Here is a 21,958-nt window from a genome sequence, read left to right on the forward strand (position 1 = left end):
AGGAGCTAAGTTTAGGATTTTGCCACCTCTTTCTCGTCTGGCCTATAGTAAGTCTCCTCATTGACCCCCATGCTTCGAGTCTCCCTCTCTTCAATTTATCCTGATTCCCCAGTCACTCCCCAGTTCAACAGCCTACCATTGCTCCCTGCTGCCCTTAGGCAGTCTCCTGTGTTTGACACCTGCAGTCCTTTGTCACCTGTTCCATTAGACACACAACCACTCTACAGCATGACTAAACTAGCCACTTGTTGTTCCACATACATGACAATCTATGTCCTGCCTCCACACCTTTGCTCTTAGCTGTCCCTTCTGCCTGTCACCTCCTATGTCTTCTCCCCTGAAATTATCTATGAATAAAGGCTTAGTTTTAAAGCTGGAAGGGTATTTAGTATCCAGAGAGTCATTTTACAGATTAAAAAAATAACAAAACAAATTCTAGCACAGAGATGGTTGGCTAGGATCACATAGCTCGTAATTATCTGAGGTGAAATTTGAACTCAGGGCTCCCTGACCCCAGAGCCAGTTTTCTAGCACCCTTCCTTGTTTCTTTTGGTAGGAAAGGGATCTTCCTCATTGTAAAGTAAAAAGATAGTATTTGGCTTCTGAGGTTGCTCTAAGGGCTGTACACCTATGAACTCTCTCAGCCTCAGTTTCCCCCTCTGTAAAATGAGGGGGAGGGGTTGGACTCCAAAGTCCCTCCCAGCTCTCAGGCTGGATTCAGTCTGGTCCTAAGTGCTCTGGAAGTCTAGGGTGACTACAGAAAGACCTGTTACTGTCAAAGTCAGGAAAGGACATGGGGTCAGAGGGCCAGAAGTTGGGGCTACTCACGAAAGGTAGGACAATCTCCCAATTTAGACTAAGTCTGTTTCTCTGCAGAAGAACTAGCAAGGTTTCATCCCACCTCCTTGGGAGGCCAGAATGGCTGCTACTCCGGGTGCTTTCGTGAGCCGGGCGGCATCTACACTGCGTGAGTCAGAAGAGGCTAATTCACTTTCCAGGTCATTTCCTCCATTAGAAATTCCCATGGCATACTCTGTTTGCAGGCTGGTCTGCAGGAAAGCCTGGGGTTCTGGAAATACTCAGCCAGAGCAGAAGCAGCCAGGATGGGGGAAAGGTTCAACCCAAGGTTGGAGGCCCAGAATTTGAGTTTGAATGTCCAGTGGTATTAGCTGTCACTCACCCTGCTGACCTTCAGTAATCAGTTCTGTAAAACGGAGGAGTCAGATTCAGGTGAACATTGGGAAATGACTGAATTTGGACGGGGAGGCTGTGAGCTGCTCAGCACTCATGTGCGAAATGCCAAGGCTCTTTCTCTCACGCAGGGACCAGCCAGACCCCATCCTGCTTCGCCTCAGAGATAAGGGAGAGGTTATTCAGATTGCCAAACAGTTCTGTGGTTCTTGCTCTCACTCAGCAGATTGTACAGATTGCAAAAAAGACACATGTTGGAGGGGAAAGGTGGACAAAAGAGCTGGAAGGTCACAAGGAGGCATCTCCAGGGGTTCAGATCTGGGCCAGGTGAGCACAGACCTGAGAGGGTATCTTACCATCAATTGACAGGTGAGGAAACTGAGGCACACAGAGATCCCAGGATACACAGAGCTGGCAAACTATTTTGGCTCTGATCTGATCTAATGTTGGAAGTTTATTTTGTTTGATAACCAACCTTTTTTATTTTTTTCTTTCATTTTTAAAATTTATTTTTAACACACATTGATTTATGAATCATGTTGGAAGAGAAAAATCAGAGCAAAAGGAGAAAAACCATGGGAAAGATTTTTAAAAAAATGGAAAAAAGAAATGAACATAGTATGTGTTGATTTACACTCAGTTTCCTTGGCTCTTTTTCTGGATGCAGATACATTTTCTGTCCAAAGTCTATTGGGATTGCCTTGGATCACTGAACCGTTGAGAAGAACCGAGTTTTTCATAGTTGGTCATCACAACATTTTTGCTGTTACTGTATTCAATGTATTCCTGGTTCTGCTTGTTTCACTCAGCATCAGTTCATGTAAATCTTTCTAGGATTTTCTAAAATCAGCTTGTAACAACCAGCATGTTAATCCAAGAGCATTTTCCCAAGTAAAATCCTTGGTGTGTCTAACTCTGAGGGCCTGGACTAGGCCCTGGTCACACATTCCCCACTGTGACTAGGTATCTCATGAGTTAATTAAACATACGGAACCCCTTTGTTTGGCAGCAAGATGGTTGCAGTGGATAGAGCACCAGGGTCTGGAATCAGGAAGACTTGAGTTCAAATCCAACCTTGTATAATTCCTAGCTCAGTGATTCTCACTTCACCCTGTTTGCCTCAGTTTCCTCATCTGTAAGATGAACTATAAAGGAAATAGCAAGTCATTCCAGTATCTTTGTCAGGAAAACCCCAAATGGGAAGAACACAAATGAACAACAAATGACTGAGAAATCAAAACAACTCTGAGGTTTCAGCTTACACATAGCAAATTGGCAAAGATTGCCAAAGTTGGGAATATTGTATGTAAAGGGGAATTATGCAAAGACAGGTACCCTAATGCATGATTGGTGGAGCTGTGAATCAGTCCATCCTTCTGCCAAAGATGTTGGAATACTGCTAAGACAGAGATGAAAATATCCATCCTCCTTGACACAAAGACCCCACGGCTAGTACAGACCCCCAAGGAGCTTGGGTACAAAAAGAAGGTCCCTGGAAACACCCACATATTTATGGCAGCACTTGTGTAACAACAAAGAACTAGGAACCAATAGATACCCTTGGCTAAGGGAAGGGACAAACAAATTGTGGCACATGAATGTGATCAGAAAGAAATGATATGTGTGACGGGTACAGAGCACTCTGGGATAGTGGAGCTGAGCCCAGGTTACAAGAAATGTAGATGTGAAAAAACAATGAGCCTCATACCCTAATCGAACCTGAAGGAGAGCTCTCCAGAGCGACTGATGGCAGAACATTTCCTATGGTTACCATCCAACTCAGCTGGCATGTGTCTTTGTTCTCAATTTTTTTTTTTTTTTTTTTTTTTTTTTACAAACCCTGGGTCTCCTCAGGAGGGAATATAGCTGAATACGGAGATAATGCAAAAATAAAAGATGAATACCTTTAAAAATGAAGCAAAGCCACTGAGGCTTTCTGTGCTTCCAACTGGCTCCAAAGAGAGCTTCTGTAGAAGTTCAGAGCTAAGTTGAGACCCATGGTGCTCATGGTTCCATTTTTTCCTCCCATTCCCTTTGTGGTTTACTCTTCCTTACTAAACATGTGCTTGGTTTGCAATAAAAATCTGTTTATCTTTCTCTAGAAACAAGACCCAGAAGTACAGATAACAAAACAAAACAAAACAAAATAAAAGGTTTGTTTGGGTTTTGTTTGTTTGTTTGTTTGTTTGTTTGTTTGTTTTTAAGAAAGCGGGAACCTCCCAAAAGGTGAGCAGTGCTATTTCACTAAAGCAACAATGAGGAGAAAAGCATGAATAAATTCACCAGGGCTCAGGAGTGTGAGTAAAGTTGAAGAAGAAACAGTAAGGTTCTGTCCAGGCAGATCAGCCCTTACATGGGGCTCATAACTGTTCAAGGTAGCACCACTTTTTATTTACAATGATTTTTGCCACGGGTTCTTATTTTCATTCCCAGCCTCTTCACCTCCCATAGAGCTCAAAAGCTCCTGGGTTCCCCTTCAACAGTTTCTCCCTCCTCTCCCATGATTCCTCAAAACCTCATTACAGTGGAGAATTCTATTTTCTCAGCCTTCTGGTCAATAAGGAGCTACACCACTTTGTGTACTTTATCAGTGGTAACTAAATATCACTTATGAATCATTTTTCGTTTCAATAAAATTTTTATCAGAATCTGCAAGGAGATGCCCATTTGTCCTTCATTAAAATGAGAGGTCAGAGCAGGATGAATACAGGGAGGCTTGGAGAGACATCAATTAATCTGAGTGAAATGAGCAGAACTAGGAGATCATTATACACTTCAACAACAATACTGTATGAGGATGGATTCTGATGGAAGTGGATATCTTCAACACAGAGAAGAGCTAATCCAATTCCAATTGATCAATGATGGACAGAATCAGCTACACCCAGAAAAGGAACACTGGGAAATGAGTGTAAACTGTAAGCATTTTTTGTTTTTCTTCCCAGGTTATTTTTACCTTCCAAATACAATCCTTCCTTTGCAACAACAACAACAACAACAAAATTCGGTTCTGCACATATATATTGTATCTAGGAATACTATAAGATATTTAATATGTATGGGAATGCCTGCCATCTAGGGGAGGAGGTGGAGGGAAGGAGGGGAAAAATTCAGAAAAGAAGGGAGTGCAAGGGATAATGTAAAAAAAAATTACCTATGCATATGTACTGTCAAAAAATGTTATAATTATAAAATTAATTTTTTAAAAAATGAGAGGTCAGATGAGACAAAAGACATATAAGGTTGAAAATATAAAAAGGAAGGAAGTCATTTTGGCTATAAAGAAAGCACTCCACACCTTAAGAAAAGGTCTGAGACCTGAATGGCTCAGCTAGGTGGGGCAGTGGATAAAGTCTAGGCCTGGAGTTGGGAGGCTCCCGGAACATCCGGGAGCCCATTATCTCCTCAAGGATCAAATCAGGAAAGGAGATGACCTGGTTGTTTCCTACCTGCTCTGAGTTTAAATCCAGTCTCAGACAGTTGGGAGTTGTGTGACTCTGGATACTAATAAGAATACGAAAGTCTTTGGAAGTTATTGTTCTCAATATTGTGGTCATTACACAAACCCACTCTTTTCCTGGTCCTGCTCTTTTCACTGTTATCTGCTCATAAAGATCTTCCCTATTTCCTCTGAAACGATTTCATAATTTCTTATTGCAAAATAGTGTTCCATTATATTCATGCAGTCAAATCAACAAGCATTTATTAAATGCTCACTAAGTACTAGTTACAGCACAAAGCATTAATGTATTGAATCATTCCCAAATAGGAGAGGCTCCTGGTTTCCAATTTTGGCTCATGTGAAAAGAGCTGCTGCAAATATTTTGTGCATAATAGTAATAGTTAATATCTACATAGCACCTTGTTCAATTGTGTCTAACTTCCCATGACCCCACTGGGGATTTTCTTGGCAGAGATATTGGTTTGGTTTGCCATTTCCTTCTTCAGCTATTTGACAGATGAGGAAACTGAGGCAAATAGGGAAAAGTGACTTGCTCAGGGTCACATAGCTATTAAATGTCCAAGATAAAATTTGACCTGAAGAAAAGGAGACTTTCTGACTCCAGACCTGGCACTCTCTTTCCTGCATCACCCAACTGCCCTGATATAGTGCTTACATATATGTGTGTGTGTGTGTATGTGTGTGTGTGTGTGTGTGTGTGTGTGTGTATTTGCTGAGGCAATTGGAGTTAAGTGACTTGCCCAGAGTCACACAGCCAGGAAGTGTTAAGTGTCTGAGACCAGATTTGAGCTCAGGTCCTCCTGAATTCAAGGCTGGGGCTCTATTCACTGTGCCACCTAGCTGCATATAGTGCCTATGTTATACCAAACACTGTGCTGAGCTCTTTCTAAATATGATCTCATTTGATTGGTACAATGTCCTATCCCCATTTCACAGATGAGGAAAATGTGCCATCAGAAAGAAGGGACACGTGTGATGGGTTTTATTTCATTTGGCCTTTAATTTATTGTAACATAAATAGAAAAGAATGTTTAAAATGGAATAATCCCAGAAGTTTATTCATGACATTGTCTGTAATTTAGATTTTGTTTTTCAACTAAAAGGCTTTTCCTTTGTTGATGTTAGGAGATACTCCTTATCCTAGATTCATCTTATTATTATAGCAACCTTTATTCTTTTCCAGTCTCGATAGTAGGTTTTTGAGGCTGGATTTGAACAAGTTTTCCTGACTCCATTGCACCTCCTAGATGCCTCTACCTATGAATCCTTTCTGTCTGTCCTTGCTCTCTTTGGGAAGCAGGGGCAGGAATGGTACAGCTGACTCAAAGATTCTGGCCAGCCGAGTAAGCTCACGGGCACAGTTCCATATTGCTTTCCAGAAAGGCTGGACCAGTTCCCAGTTCCTGGATGGCTCATGCGTCTGCCTGTTTTCCTGCAGCTCCACCCATACTTGTTATCTTCCACTTTTTGTCATCTTTGCCAACCTCACGTCTGTGAGCTGGAACTTCCGAGCTCCTTTCTCTTTCATTTCTCTCATGGACGGTGAATCAGAACATTTCCCCCCCACGCTTATTGACAACTTAAATTTTTCTCTTTTAAAACTGCCCCTTTCACTTTTTGTCCATTAATGGTCAAATGGCTCTTTTATATATTTGAATCAGCTTCTTAAGTATCTTGAAATGATCTTTATCAGAGAAATTCTGCAAAGATTTTTTGCTTGCCATTTACCTATTTCCCTTTTGATCTTTAATAAAATTGATTTGTTTGGGCAAAACTTATTAATTTTAATTACCCATTTTCTCTCGTGTGATTCTCTCTATTGTTTGTTTAGCCACAACCTCTTTCCCTACCCAGAGATGTCAGATATCATTTTTTCTTTACTTACAGTGTGACCTTTTATGTCTAGGTCATACATCCATTTATATGTTATCATAGCCATAGAAGGAAATATTGGTCTAACCCCAATTTCTGTTAGATAGCTACCCATTTTTCCCAACAGTTTTTGTCAAACAGTGAGTCCTTCCCCCTCTATTTAGCTCTTAAATTCTTCATAACCTTCATAACCTTCTACCCTAGTGTTCCAACCAAATTGATTCTCCCTCTGCTCCTCACATGAGACCTTTCCTTTCCCACCTCTTTATCCTTCCAGTGTCTATTCCCACTACCTGAAATGCCCTCCTTCTTATTTTCACTTCAGAGACTCTTTCTGATTCTTTAAGCCAGGGCAGCTAGGTGACACAGTGGATAGAGTACCAAGCCTAAATCAGGAAGACTCATCTTCCCCAAATGTATCAAATCCAGTCTCAGACACTGTGTGACTCTGTTTGCCTCGGTTTCCTCAACTGTTAAATAGGCTGGAAAAGGAAATGGCCACCATGCCAGTATCTCTGCCAAGAAAACCCCAAATGGGGTCACGGAAAGTCAGACATGACTAAATAACAAGATGGAATTCAAACATTTCATTCAAACTTTCCCAATGAAGCTCCCTAAATATCGGAGTTTACCCTCTAAAACAGTCTTATATTTGATTCCTTCTCATTTATTGTATTCATTTGTTATGTATATACTAATACGTGGATCAGTATAGACATAATATAAAGATTGATATCCGTGAATGCAGACAGGTTTAATATAGACAGAGATCTATCTGTAGACATAGATATAATTGCTCACTAGATATAATATATCTAATAGAGATGATATAGAAATAGATATAGAGATAAGCCCTGCTTGTCCCGCATTTGAATGTAAGACCCTTGCAAAGTCTTGGTTTGATATCCCCAGTATTTGGCACTAGTGGGTGCCTAATAAATGCTTGTTGATTAATTGATTGACTTCAGTGGCCATCTAGCCCAGTCCATCCACAAGGAGTCTCTCTTAGCTAAGCACTGAAGATGGCCGCTGAGCTGGGCCCAGAACTGATTTCAGGAAAGAAATATCCTTTGTTTAACCACATCCAGAGTCCCTTGTCTTCTCAGGGACCAAGGAGGGGAGGTGATCATCTGCTAGACAAAAAAGCCCCCTCCCCCAGGTGCACCTTACTCTTGTACAGTTCGGAAAGTAAGTCCTGAGCAGTTCTGCCTGAGCTTCTGTTTTATTCAGGGGAGATATAGTCATATTTCATGGTTCCTGTCCAAAGTGGCAAAAGGCCTGGGGCAGAGGACTTTCTGAGAAGAGGAAAACTCAGAGGGTCAGAAGGGTCTCTTAGCAAGGGAGGGAGGAAAAGGGATCATCCATAAAAAGTATTATGGGGCACAGAAATGAAATGAACGGGCAAGTGGGGACAACAGGACAACCCCAAGGCATTCGTGGATGCCCACAAACCGGGTGGTTTGGATTAGTATCTTTTAAGGGGAAGCCAGATCCTTTTACTTGAATGTTTCATCTCCTACTACTCCTTAGTCTCCCCTTTGGGGTCAAGGTGAATCCCTCCTCCAAATACTTGAAGCAGTCTCTCATGGACTTCTGGAGACTCCTCAATTCTGTCTAAATAGCCTTGGTTACCCAATTGCTTCTCATCTATGTATCTGTGGAGACACAGTCCCACCATCATGGACCACACCAACTGGGATGATGCAGGGCTACTAGCCTGCTGCCTCATGGGAAACACAGGAGACAATATGGACAAGATCAAAACTACCAGCACCATCTCCCATCACACTCCTTGCCCAAGAACTCCATAAGGAGCAGCAACTCCCCCAATCAAATCACCAGCCTTGTCTCCAGCCAACATCCAGGCAGCAACCTTTGCTGTTGCTATTCAGTTGTGACTAACTCTCCATGACCCATTTTGGGATTTTCTTGGCAAAAATACTAGAGTTCTTTTCCTTCTCCAGTTCATTTTATAGATGAGGAAACTGAGGCAAACAGGGTGAAGTGACTTTCCCAGGGTCACACAATTAGTAAATGTCTAAGGCCACATTTGAAAGTAGATCTTCCCACTTCCAAGCTCAACGCTCTATCCACTATACCACCGGGCTGCCCTTGACCTGGAAAGGGTCTCTGCACATGCAAGATAGATCCCAACACCCGAGTCCGTGGCCCTGTCAAATGGTTCCATCTTAGCAATGGACGTGGCTTCATTAATTGAAATGAAATTAAGTTGTACATCAGCCTCCTCTCTCCCTGCTATATTCCGGCCAAGAACTGCATGGCTTGTCATCCAGATTCTTGAGTCTCTCCATCTGTCCTTCCAATGCACCATAAGGATCCCAGGCACTTTCCATCTGCCCTATACCTGAGCCTCCTAACTGTGTTAGAGCATGAGGACTTTGAGAGTCAGACCTGTCTCTGCTTTTCCATTTGCATCCACACAGCCCTTAACAGTTTTTGGCACACAGTAGGTGTTTCATAGATCCTTTTGTATTCATTTATTTATATGACCTGCACTCATTATCCTCCTGATTCTGTCTAGCCTACCAGTGACTTATTTAAACCATGACACCGGGATCTGGACACAGTACCGGATATGTAGTTGGACCAAGGCAGAAGGAAGGGAGGAAGAAAAAGAAGAGAAAAGAAAGGAATAAATGAGAGATTTAGGAGCTTTTCTTGGTCATGTTGATGAGGGTATGATCTAGGGCAGGTCTGTGGTCCTCTTTCTCCAAAGTTCTATGGGCAGGTCCATAGCAAAAGAAATTCGCCTACTCAAAGCTATAATAAGAAAGGCTTTATTGATTAGAAATAAATAATAATATTTATATTACTACTAATAATTATTATATATAATATAGTGTATTAATATTATTAAGATATAATATTAATATGTTATTATATATTATCTATAATAATTAATAGTAATAGTAAATAATGTCTTGGTGGGCAATATCTGCTTCAAGAGAGAAGTACTATTACAAAGAAACATAATCTGAAAACTTTACTTTATACAGAAACAGAATAATAGAACAGAATAGACAAGACTACTTAAGTTTGTATCTGAAAAGGTTTTCCTGTTTCCAGAGGATATGGAATTGGGCATTTAAGTTTGTATAAGAAAGGAGTTCTTTTCCAGAGGATGTAAGTCTTTTTAAGTTTGTATGACGTTTTTTGTTGGTGATGAGTGGGCTGTCTGGTTTCATTCTCATCAATGTTCCAAGTGAGAATTCTGTCATCAGAGGGAAGTTAGAAAGAAAGTCTCCTGTGGTGCAGAAAGTGGAAGTGTCTGACCTTCAGGGACGTCCCAGTCCCCCCCCCCCCAACACACACACACACACACACACACACACACAGAAAAAGAGAGAGAGAGAGAGAGAGAACCTCCTACCTCATAAATCATGGCTAGAGATGGAAGTTCCCCAAGCACATGCCTCAGACAGATGGTCTCCCTACTCCTTGGCACATTGCCTGGAACATAGTAGGTGCTTAGCTGAATTAAAGTGTGCCTGCTCTCTTCTGAGCTTTTTCCTTTTTGGCCAACGGTTTCTTTCTCAGCCCTGTTCACGTATCCTCCAAAGCTCAGTTTCAGCCCTTTTCTGCCTTCTTTAATCTCTTCCTTGATGATCTCCATTAAAAGGAAACCTCCCTGATGATTCTTTGTCTTGGTATTCCCAGAAGCCAGCCCATGACACGTAATAGATACTTATTAAATGCTCACTGAATTGACTTGAATCTGAACAAATTCATTTCTCTGAGCCTCAGTTTCCTGGTTTGTATAATGAAGGGCTGGGGTTGGACGGCCTTCAAAGTTACTTGAAGCTCTAAATCATGATTCTAAGTCACTTAAGTTCCCTAGCTTCAATTTCCTCATCTAGAAACTGAAGAATTTGAACAAAATTTGGTTGGTTTTCTGGACTTTCTATCAACCAAACCCAAACTTAATAGAAATTTTAACAGATAAGAGTCAATATCAAAAGTAAATTTCAAAGAAATCAACATTTACAAATTGTTTTATTTTACATGGGAAATATATACCATATGTTTATGCACCAATAGGGCAGCTCAAAAGAAAGATTAGGGCAGAGTTAAGGTAAAAATAGTAATTGTGTTATACAAATGAAGTGCAGAGAAAGAATAATAGATAGAGCAGCATTAGAGGGGGGAGGAGGGCTCATAGTTCTGAAAACCTACTCACATCAGGAATGGGTTAAATAGGCCACAGTACACTATACCATGAAGGGTATGGCACCTTTCAAAATCTATAAATAAATAAAGGGGGAGGAATAGGCAGAGAGTGAAGGAAGAAGACAAGAATGGGATCCATTAAGGTTAAATAATAGCAAGGCAAAAAATGTTTGTGGCAGCTCTTTTTGTAGTGGCTAAAAACTGGAAGATGAATGGATGCCCATCAACTGGAGAATGGTTGGGTAAATTATGGTATATGAAGGTTATGGAATATTATTGTTCTGTAAGAAATGACCAACAGGAGGAATACAGAGAGGCCTGGAGCAGAACTAGAAGATCACAGCACACTTCAACAACAATGCTGTATGAGGATGTATTCTGATGGAGGTGGAAATCTTCAACATAAAGAAGATCCAACTCACTTCCAGTTGATCAATGATGGACAGAAACAACTACACCCAGAGAAGGAACACTGGGAATTGAGTGTAAACTATTTGTACTATTGTCTTTCTACCCAGGTTTCTTATACCTTCAGAATCCAATTCTTAGCATGCAACAAGAAATTTGGTTTTACACACATATATTGTATCTAGGATATACTGTAACACATTTAATATGTATGGGATTGCCTGTCATCTAAGGGAGGGAGTAGAAGGAGGGAGGGGAAAATTAGGAAAAGTGAATACAAGGGATAATGTTGTAGAAAAAAAATTACCCATGCATATGTACTGTCAAAAAAATTATAATTATAAAATTAATTAAAAACTATAATAGTAAGGCAAGTTAGGGACAGAATTAAAGCAAAGAGTAGGCAGGAATAGGAAAGACATATGTATGTATGTATATATCTACATATATATATATATACATAAACTAAAGCTTTCTTGGGGGTAATGGGAGGAAAAGAATAAAGTAAATAAGGTGAGCAGCAGAGGACAAAGGAAGTAAAGAAAAGATGGACAGTCAAGAATATAATTACTTCTACTAATGTAAATATACTTTCTTGAACCGGTAATTTGTTGTTATATATTTTGAGTCCTCCTTGATGTTCTGTTGGGCACATGTCAATGTTCTCTTTTGTTTTGTTTTATTTTGTTTTGTATTCCTTTTATTTTTCTTTTTTCTTATTCTGTTTTTTTTTTAATAAAATAAATTTTTAAAAAGAAATGAGCAGCAGACTGATTTCAGAAAGGCCTGGAAAGACTTAGATGAACCAGTGCTGAGTGAAGTGAGCAGAACCAAGAGGACATTCTGCATAGTAACAGGATTATGCGATGAACAATTGTGATCAATGTGGCTCCTTTCAACAATGAAGTGATTTCAGGGCAATTCCAATGGACTTGGGATAGAGTAGCATTCACATCCAGAGGAAGAGGTATGGAGATTGGTATTTTCACCTTTTCTGTTGTTTGCTTGTTTTTTTGGGTTTTTTTTTGGTTTTGTTTTGTTTTGTTTTTTTGCTATAATTTAAGATGTATATCCCCTGACTTAAAAAAAGGAGGGGTCAAAGGAGGGGTCTGCTTTGGAGCTTCATGTGTTTTAAAAATGACTGACCCTGTTTCGGTTGAGTGATTATATTTGACATGCCACAAATTCCACACAGGATAAGTAGGGGCTAATTACCAGAGGACAAACATTGGAAGGATGAAGAGCTTCAGAAGGCTTTTTGGAGAATGTGGGATTTTAGTTGGGACTTGAAGGAAGGCAGGAAGGAAGTCCAGAGCAGAGGAGAGAGAGCAGATTAGGCATGTGGAACAGCCAGAAAGAATTCCTGGAGCCAAGAGGTAGAAGGTCCTGTTCATGGACCAGCCAGGAAGTCAATGCCACTAGATTGAAGAAATCATGTTAGGAAACATGGTATAAAAAGACTGTACACGTAGGAGGAAGTTGGGTTTTGAAAGTATAAAATACTTTGACATTCAAGGCCTGGGTTTTGAAAGACCTTGAATGTCAAAGTATTTTATATTTGTTCTGGAGGTCATAGGAAGCCACGGGAGTGACGTGATCTGACCACCTTTTAGGAAAATCACTTTAGTGTCTGAATGGAGGGTGAACTGGAGGGGGGAGACACTTGAGCAGCAGACCCCCCCCCCCCAGCAGCTGTTGCAATAGTCCAGCCATGAGGTGATGAGGTTGTAGCAGGGTAGAAGTGTGATCGGAGGGGAGAAGGGGGCATGTTAGAGAAAAGTGACCAAGGTGAGATTGATACAACACTGGAGCTGTGTGAGTAAGGAATCCAGGATGACATCTAGGGTTAGTCTGGGGGACAGGAAAGATGGCGTCGCCTTTCACAGTATTAGGGAAGGCGGGAGCTTGGGATGGTTTAGTGGGAAGGATAATGAGTTCTGGTCTGGACATATTGAGTTGAAGATGTCTACTGAGCATCTAATTCAAGATGTGAAACTGAAGATCAGCAAGAAGTCAGAGAATCACAGAATCTCGGACCTGGAAGGAACAGAACCCTCTAATCACAAGGGGCATCCAGCCTTGGCTTGGAGAACCTCCATTGAGAGGCAGTGCTTCCACTGCTGGACAGCTCCAAGCTTCAGGTCCTAGAACCCTGGATTGGGTTCTGCCAATTGCCCCCAGTGTTCTCTTCTGCTCTCTGGGACCAGGTGGAACATATCTAGTACCTTTTCTGTGCTGGAAGACAGCTCTTTTTCCTCCCTGCCCCTCATTCTCTCCTCTCTGGGCTTCTTTCAAAGCCAGTGCTCCTGTGGCACAGACGGAGGAGGCCCTTCTCTGCCCTGCCCACCGTCTCTGCCTAATTTTTGGTTTCTTGCCATCCTTCCTTTCTCTAGTGCCAGAACTGACTGCAACCAGAGGCCAACTGAACCCGTGGGGGCAGAAGCTCAGGGCATTGCCTCTTTCTCATTCCTGGAAGCTCAGCCTCCCTTACTACAGCTCATTCAGGGCTTCTACCCACCACATCCCACCGCTGACTCATATTGAGCCCAAATGAATCTCTAGAAAACCCCAGATTTTTTCAACCTGCTACGTTGACACTCAAACTGTTATCTAAATTCACTTCCTATGACGTGTATGGGTAAAACGGATTTTTTTTCAGATGAAGTGGAGGCCTTTATATTTAGCCTATTAAATGTCACCTTCTTCGGGGCAGCCCAATGGCAGGCAGCTCCCAGGGACTTTTTTGGACCCTGGCTCTGTGTGCGGTGTGGCAGTTCCGTGTCAGACACGGGCAGACCACCCATCCACTCCTCCTTCCGAGGCATCGGTACCAAAGAGAACGTGGACCAGAGCTGGATTCTGGACCACTCCAGCTGACATCCAATCTCTGTGACTGCAGGGCGAATCCAGACCAATTTTCTCCATCTTTTTCACAAGAAGAACATAAAGGGGCAACTAGGTAGTGCAGTGGATAAAGCACCAGCCCTGAAGTCAGGAGGACCTGAGTTCAAATCTGGCCTCAAACACTTCCTGGCTGTGTGACCCTGGGCAAGTCACTTAACCCCAATTGCCTCAGCAAGAAAAAAATGGCATGAAATATTTTATCAAGTGTTTTGCAAAGATAGGGATACGCCACATCAAGTTCCTTCAGCTTCATTTTTTGTTTATTTCTTTGGAAATATTTCTGATTTCTTTAAGTCAGAGGAAAGAACTTCACTCCAAGCACTTCTTCAGCTTCATTGAATCTTAGAAAGTGACCTGGACACTAGGAAGTTAAGTCAAGTCACTGGATGGCGCCCAAGGACATTAGCCAGTGGCTGGGGCAGGATTTGACCCCAGGGCTCCTGAATTCCCTTCCTACTACTCCAAACAGCCATTTATTCCTTGGGGTCCTCTTCAAATGCGAGATTCAAATGCTCAGATTCTAGATTTCCTCCTTAAGTGGAAGATCCGGGATCAGATTGAGGACCTTCCCCCACATCCTTCTCTCCTGTCCAGGCCCGGGATAATGCAGAGAAAAGGAGGGACTAGAGGGTCAGAGATCAGCAGCAGCCAAGCAGGATGCTCCCAACCAAGCTGGGCCCCTGCCTGGCTACACTTCCATGGCCACTTTCTGGAGGCTCAGTCCCAACATCCCCTGCTCTATCCATCCCTCTCCAGTGTGGCCATTCTCACCTCCCTCGGGTGGAGCCCCTCACCCCCACTGCCCCCACTATGAGAATGGGAGCTTCCTCCCCAAAGACTTTGGGGCTTTGATTTCTGTGTCCCCAGGACTGAGCCCATTTCATTGAGAGCCAAACCTGCCATCTTGCTGCCATAGGGAACTCCCAGTGAGGAAAGTCCGTCCCTGCAGGACCTGCACTGAAATCCATATTGTCAGAGTTGCTTGGGGGCCTGGAAGGGCTGAGTAAACAGCAGGGGCAGATCTGCCTAACTCCAAGGATCTCAAGCCTTATAATCAACAAGTCAGTCAGCAAACATTCATGAAGCTTCAGGAATAAGAAGAATAAGCGGACCAGTGGCTATTCTCAGGAAGCTTGTAGTCTAATGGGACAGAAGGCAAAATCAAGCTTTCACGGTGCCTGAGGAGAGGTGGAGGGGGCTGGGCAAAGACTGGAGAGAGGGACCGGTCACCCCGTGCAGGTCACCCACGCCAGCAGGCAGGGCTGGGCAGCTTCCCATCTCCAGCCAGGCTCACAGCTCCTGAGAGCACTGACTTCAAATCCTGCCTCTGACGCCTCCCTGCCTCAGTTTCCTCCACTGTAAAATGAAGGGATTGGACTAGATGGTCTAAAAAGCTTCTTGGGAAGGGACCTCACAGGGCTCAAGGCCCACCTGTGGCTGACCCATAATCCCACTGTAGTGCTCATTCATCCCCTGCTCCAAGACCTCAAAGGGCGGGGAGCTCCCTCCCTCCCCAGGCGTCCATTCCCCTAGGAGCTACTGGTCAGGAAGTTTGGGCTCCTTCCAGGTCCCCTTCCGGCCCTCCTTGCTTCTAGCACCGTTCTTTGCCTCTTTCCCAGTTTGCATGGCCCCAGGAAGCCCGCCCTTCTCCAGACTAAACAGCCTGCATCCTTCAACCAACCCTTATATGGCCCGGTCTCCCTGCCTGAGCGGTCTCCAGTTGATCAGTGACCTTCTGAAGGGCAGAACTGAGCTTAAGGACCCAGGCAGAGGTCGGGGTTTGGAGCAGATTCCGTCCCTTGTAGCCCCATCTCTGACGGGGCCCCCGGAGGCCCGAGTCACCCTCTCCTCTCCTGCCCCTTGCATCCCCTTCCCCTTTCTGTCTCTCTTTGGTGCTTGCCTCCTCCCTGGCCAGCTTCGGGCCCACCCTGCTTTACCAGCTCTTGGCTGCCCAGCCTTTCTCCTAGCTCCGGAGAGCAGTTCCCAGGACTCCCCAGGAAGGCTGGGCTTATAACAGTAGCAAGCATCTGCCAGGTTTTATTTCAGGTTGGCAAAGTCATTTACAAAGAGTATCCTCACAAGCTTGGGAAGATAGGTTCTATTATTTCCCAATTTTACAGAAGGGGAAATTGAGTCAAACAGAAGTGACAGTACTGTGCAAAGATTATATAGCTAGAAAGTGTCTGAGGTCCACTCTGAACCCGGGTTCCCTGAGGCTCTGTGCTCTGATGTCTAACTGCCTCATTTGCCACCAGCCTCCTCACCCCGAGACCTTCAGTTTTCTAAAAGACCAAAGGATTCTGGAGTCATTGGCTCATAGCTGTGGAGCTGAAAGGGACCTCTAGTCAACTGCCTCATTATACAGATATGAAACCTGAGGCCTGTGAAGGTTAAGAGGCAAACAAGGCAGGGAACTGGAATCTAGGACCCGTGAGGCCAGACTCAGCACTCAGTCCTCCCACTGACTCTGGGAGAGGGGAGATCTTGTATTCACCCATTTCCCTCAAAGCACATGGGGTGAGGGTTAAAAATACAGTAATAATAAAAAAATTATATATGGTAGTAATTATTACTGTGCAATTCAAAACTTCCTTCGAAGTCAGCCAGCCCAATCCCCTTGGAAACTGGGGCCTAGAGGAGAGAAGGGGACATGGGCCTGGCCAGGGCCGAGAGCCAGCGGGCTGGGGGGCCCCCCCAAAAAGAGATTTTTACCAGACATTCAGGAGGAAGTGGGGAGGAAAAGGCATTTTTAAGGGGGGAGGATGGCCAAGTACAACACCTGTCACCTCTGAGCAGAGAGCTGGGAACTCTGGGTATGCAATGGGGTGTAGATAGGTTGCCCACCACGGCCCCCGTGCTGGTTCAATTTGCTCAGTGCCATTGTAAGCCTGAAGTCATTCTCCATGGCAGGCAGGGCTGGTGATTGGCAAGGGACTGAAGTGATTTCAGGAACTAAGCCCATCAGAGATTATTTAGTAAGAAGAGGATGTTTAAAAGGAGATAAACATGCATGACCTCCTAATTCCAGGTCCTGGAGTCATCCTCCCCCCATGCTGCCATTGCTGTAGCGTGATGAGTAATCCCCTTCCCACTCCTGCAGAGCACTGGGCTCAGCTCAGAGGACACCCGTGACACGCAGGGGCCCCTCCGGGACTCACCCCGTGCCCACAAAAGGAGACGGAGGAGAGACTGAACTCTTTCAGATTTGGACAATAATTCCCTGGCTGCTTCTTCTCCAATCCATCCTACTCAATCCAAATAGAAAGAGTGCTGATCTTGGAACCTCCCTCTGTGCGGCTCAGGGCAGGCTAATTAGTATTTTATGAGACTCAGTTTCCCCTGCTCTAAAATGGGGATAATAATATCTGTCCTGTTTAATTCACAGCTTTTTGTGTAATTTTTTTCAGTTGTGTCTGACTCTTGATGGCCCCATTTGGGGGTAAAAATACTGAAGTGGTTTGCCATTTCCTTCTCTAGCTCACTTACAGAAGAAACTAAGGCAAGCGGAGTACATTGACTTGCCAGGGTCACACGGCCATGAGGACGAAACCTTTTGTCATATGTCAGAGCGTCTCATGTCTGCGGCGGTCTCCCCAGAACCTCCAAAAGTACCAAGTACAAAGGAGGCCCTTCCCAAGTGCTCGATTGACTTCTAAAGTGGGTGTGCTGGTAAATGTTCAACAACTGGCTGTCTAGGGAAAAAGAAAACAACTAAATGTACCCAAAATCCACTTTCCAATTTAATCTGCATTATTAAAATTTTCTCCATCACTTTCTTAAGTCTGGACAATTAATAAAATAATAAATCAAGCCCTATTTATGGTGTTTGACAATCATTAGAACATAAATGCTCACACTGGGAGTTTAACAACTGGCTTTCCATGTATATGCTCACACTAAGAACTCAACAACTGGCTTTCCCAGTACAGGTTCAAACTAAGAATTTAATAACTGCTTTCCCAGTACATATTCACACTGGGAATTTAACAACTGGCTTTCCAAATATATGCTCACACAAAAAATTTAACAACTGGCTTTCAAAATACATGTTTACACTAAGAGTCTAACAATTGTCTTTTCCAGTACATGTTCACTCTGAGAATTTAACAACTGGCTTTCCCAGTACACACACACACATACACATACACACATCCCCTTGCTTTTAAAGCAACAAATGAGAACTGAATACAAATAGCATTATCTTCACTGTGCAGAGGAGGAAAACAAGTTCACATGGTTTAAGTGTTAAAAAAAAAAAAAAAAAAAAAAAGCATTTATGGAGCTCCCAAATGTCAAAGCTGATGTCAAATGTCAGCTGTCCCTGAGCAGCACCCAGGGCTTCAGTCCTAGGTGTCAAGCAGGACGGACTGTGGCTCTCACACAAATAGGGTTCATTCTGTGGGACAACGACATTAAGTCCCCGACACGGCCCCTCTCCGTCTGCTCCCTCTGTGATGGAGACTAGAGTCAGAAGGCCATTGGTCTACCTTGAAGGGGCTCACTGAGACTGAATGATCTTCCCCCCTTCTTGCATAGAGAAGGAAACTGATCCTGAAGAATGTCAGGCAGGTCCCGGGACCCCCAGGGTTGTGTTCCCTCCAGCGCCCTGCGCCCACTGCCTTCCTCAGAGCACCAGAGTCCCCTGTGACAGCCCAGGGCCAGGAGGGACCCCTGCATCTCCCAGAGGAACAAAGTGAGGCGGGATTCACGCCGGCCTCTCAGACTCCAGACACCAGAGAGAAAACGTCTGCTCCCCAGCTGGGAATGTGTTCCCCGGACTGCTGCGAGAGACCTGAGCTCCTCGGCGATTCCAGTCCCTCACGTCTGGCTTTCCCAGACTCCCCCAGGCCGAGGGGCTATGGAATTCCCAGTCATCCCTACTGTGGAGGAGCCTTTCAGCCTCCCTGTGTGATGCTCACCCCAGCCTTGCTGTTCTTATGTCCACTTTGCACAGGAAGGAAATTAAGTGGCTTGCCTGGGCTAATGTCTGCAGCAGGATTTGAACTCGTGTCTCCCTGAGCCCGGGCCTGTCAGCCCCAGCTGCCTCCATGGGCAAGCTCCTTAAAGAGCCCCAGCGGGCTTTCCCTTCCAAGCCCCTCTCTCAGAATGGAAGATAGGCTGCGATTTGCCTCTCCCCTCTGCGACCCCTCCACCCCAGCCACTACTGCCACTCTCCATGTAACCTGGGTCCCCTTTAATCTTTGGGGGAAAGGGTCAGCAAGGGACCTTTGGGAGCTGACCCTTCCCCCCAAGGTTAAAGGGGAGTGATCACGGTTACTGCAGCCACAGGGTCACCCTGAGTGCGCTTTCTCTCCCCCCTGAGAACCCCAGCCCGCGTCCCTGCCCACACCCACAATCCTCACCTCCAGGAGCAGGGCGAGTTCCTCAGGAAGATGCCTCCCTTGCTCTGCTCCTCTCCTCGACCAGCCGAGCTTTGAGCACCTCCCTCCAGGCTCAGCCCTGGCTCCTAGGGCTGGGCGGAGCTTCTTGGGGGCCCTCCCTGGTGACTGAGCCAGACCCCCCTCTGTGTCCTCTGGAGGAGCCTCTCCCAAATTTTCACCCTCAAAGGGCTCTTCCTTCCCCTTTCACAGAAAGGACCCAGACTGTGGTCCAAGGGAGGGGAAATCCCCCCTGGCAAAGGGTGTGAGAATCACTTCTGGAGCTTCCCAGCCCTGAGTTTCTCATGGAAAGGGGAAAGAGTCTGGCTAAATTTAGGATCCCTGCAGCCCCGCTGGCTGTGTGACCTTGGCCACATCCCTTGCTCCCTGTGAGCCTCAGGTAACCAAGGAGGTGGGACTGCTATCCCCTCTGGCTCAGGGCTCTCCCTTGGGGAGACAGGCGGCAGTTGGGTGGCCACTAATAGCACTTAGTTCTTCCACTTCTACTCTCCAAAAATTCACCCCTGCCAAGGAAGAGCTGAGTGTTCTGACCTCCCCTCCACGTCTGCACCCCCCCTCTCCCTCCCCACCCCAAGTTCTGGGGGCTCTCTCCTCCTGTCTGTATCCCCACCTCGCTCTCTATTGTGAACATCTGCTTGGCCCCAGGAGAGATCCTCTGGACCTGGTTCCCAGGCTGCTCCTTCTCTCCCCCCTCACCCTTCATCCTTTCTGGCTGACTTCAGTGCAAAGAGGGAGCCCAGACATCACTCAAGTCAAACCCCTGCCCCGCCCTGCCCGGTTTTGTTTTGTTTCATTTTTTACAAGATTTGGCAACTGACAGCATAGAGGAGGTAAGGAAAGGAGAGCTGGAGAGGATCCCGAGGAGGGAAAGAGCCTGGGAGGCCGCAGAAAGAGGGAAAGGAGACAGCGCAGGAGGAACAGTCAGTCCGGGGGGTGCTGGGTTGAGGATAACTCCCAGACATCCACATGGAGCTGTCCAGTAGGCCATGGATGATGGCGGAGTGAAGGCGGCGGGGGAGGATGGATACACTGGCTGAGTGATTTGCACAGAAATGACAGTGATAGCCCTTCAGCGAATGAGGTTACCAGGAAAGAGATGAAATAGAGGGAGGAGAGAAACCAGAACAGAGCCTGTGATGTAGATGCTGACCCCAGGGAGACTGAGGAGCAGGGAGGCAAGGCAAGAGAGAGAGAGCAGCATGATCACCCAGAGAGGAGAAAGTAGCCTCCTCCTCCTCTCTGGAGCCCCTCTTTGCCCTCAAGGCTCAGCTCAAAGGTTCCCTTCTACAGAAGCCTTTCCTCCCCTTAAAACTGCCTTGTATGGGGGCAGCTAGGTAGCACAATGGATAGAGCACCAGCCCTGAAGTCAGGAGGACCTGAGTTCAAATCTGGTCTCAGACACAACACTTCCTAGCTGTGTGACCCTGGGCAAGTCACTTAACCCCAGCCTCAGAAAAACAAAAACAAAAACAAAAAACTTCAAAAAAAACCAACCAAACAAACAAAAAAAAACTGCCTTGTATTCACCTTGTGTAGATAGCTGTGTTCCTGTTGTGTCCCCCCCCCACCCCATTTAAACGCCAGCTCCTTAAAGGCAGGCATGGTTCTAACTGGGTTTTTGTGTCCCCAGTGCATAGCATAATGTCCAGTGTATAGTAAGTATTTAACAAATGCTTCACCTTTCTTGGGCCTCAGTTTCCCCATCTGTAAAAAGAAGGGATTTAGACTAAATCACTTCTGAGGTACCTCCCGACTATAGAAGTACGCTGATGGCTGTAAACATCAAGGCCCCTTTCAGCTCCATCCATGCTTCCAGGGAGACCCCCCTTGGGCCCCTGCCCCCGGTCCTCCACGGGATCCCCAGCGGCGGCGTCTCCTTCCCCTCAGAGGCAGAAGTTATCTTACCATTTTATCCAGGCCAGCAGCATGGACCTCTCTCCTGTATCTGTGAGGGGTGAAATCCAGCTCTGGCAGGCCAGCTTGAGGATGCCCCAGGGCCTTTATCTGAGAGAGTCAGCTGGACTCGTCAGGTCTGCAGCTTCTCTCCACTTGCTGGCCACCCAAACGCCCAGGCACTGGCCCTGGGGACCCAAGGGGCCCGGACGCTTTCTCCGGCGAAAACCTTTTTCTCCTCAGAAAACCCAGGCTGGAGAAGGAGACCGGAGCAGGCAATGGAGGAAGAAATGATTTCAGAAGGACAGAAAACTGATCCCAGGGGAGGAGACAAAGACAGGAACAGGAAATTAAAATAAAAGCAGGATGATTTTCCAGGTGGCCAAAGTCCACCCCGAAGCCCATAGGTCATGTTTTATAGACGGTGAATCTTGGGTTTATATGGACTGGACAAACCCATAGCCTGCTGCCGTATCCCAGCACCTTTGGGGCCCCTGGGAGCTGGGGGCCGGTGCTGCTCTGGCCTGGATCACGTGTCATTTCCGGGAGCCCGCCTGATGCCAGATTAGCCTCCCATGCAATGGACTTCTGAGGATCGGAGTGTCCGTCACCTTCTCTGGAGAAGGCCCCCATCTTCCCT

General features: G+C 45.3%; 1 protein-coding gene across 1 annotated transcript in view; it reads right to left on the minus strand.

Moving 5' to 3' along the window:
- LOC141540348 (G-protein coupled receptor 35-like) overlaps positions 1-19,519 on the minus strand; it is a 39,510-nt gene extending 19,991 nt beyond the window's left edge. Inside the window, exon 1 of the mRNA XM_074264267.1 lies at positions 19,390-19,519. The gene's annotated coding sequence lies outside the window, so the exon portion shown is untranslated. The remainder of the gene's footprint in view (positions 1-19,389) is intronic.
- Between the last annotated feature and the right edge of the window lie 2,439 nt (positions 19,520-21,958).

Source organism: Sminthopsis crassicaudata, chromosome 4, assembly GCF_048593235.1.
Source record: "Sminthopsis crassicaudata isolate SCR6 chromosome 4, ASM4859323v1, whole genome shotgun sequence".
NCBI classification, from domain to species: Eukaryota; Metazoa; Chordata; class Mammalia; order Dasyuromorphia; family Dasyuridae; genus Sminthopsis; species Sminthopsis crassicaudata.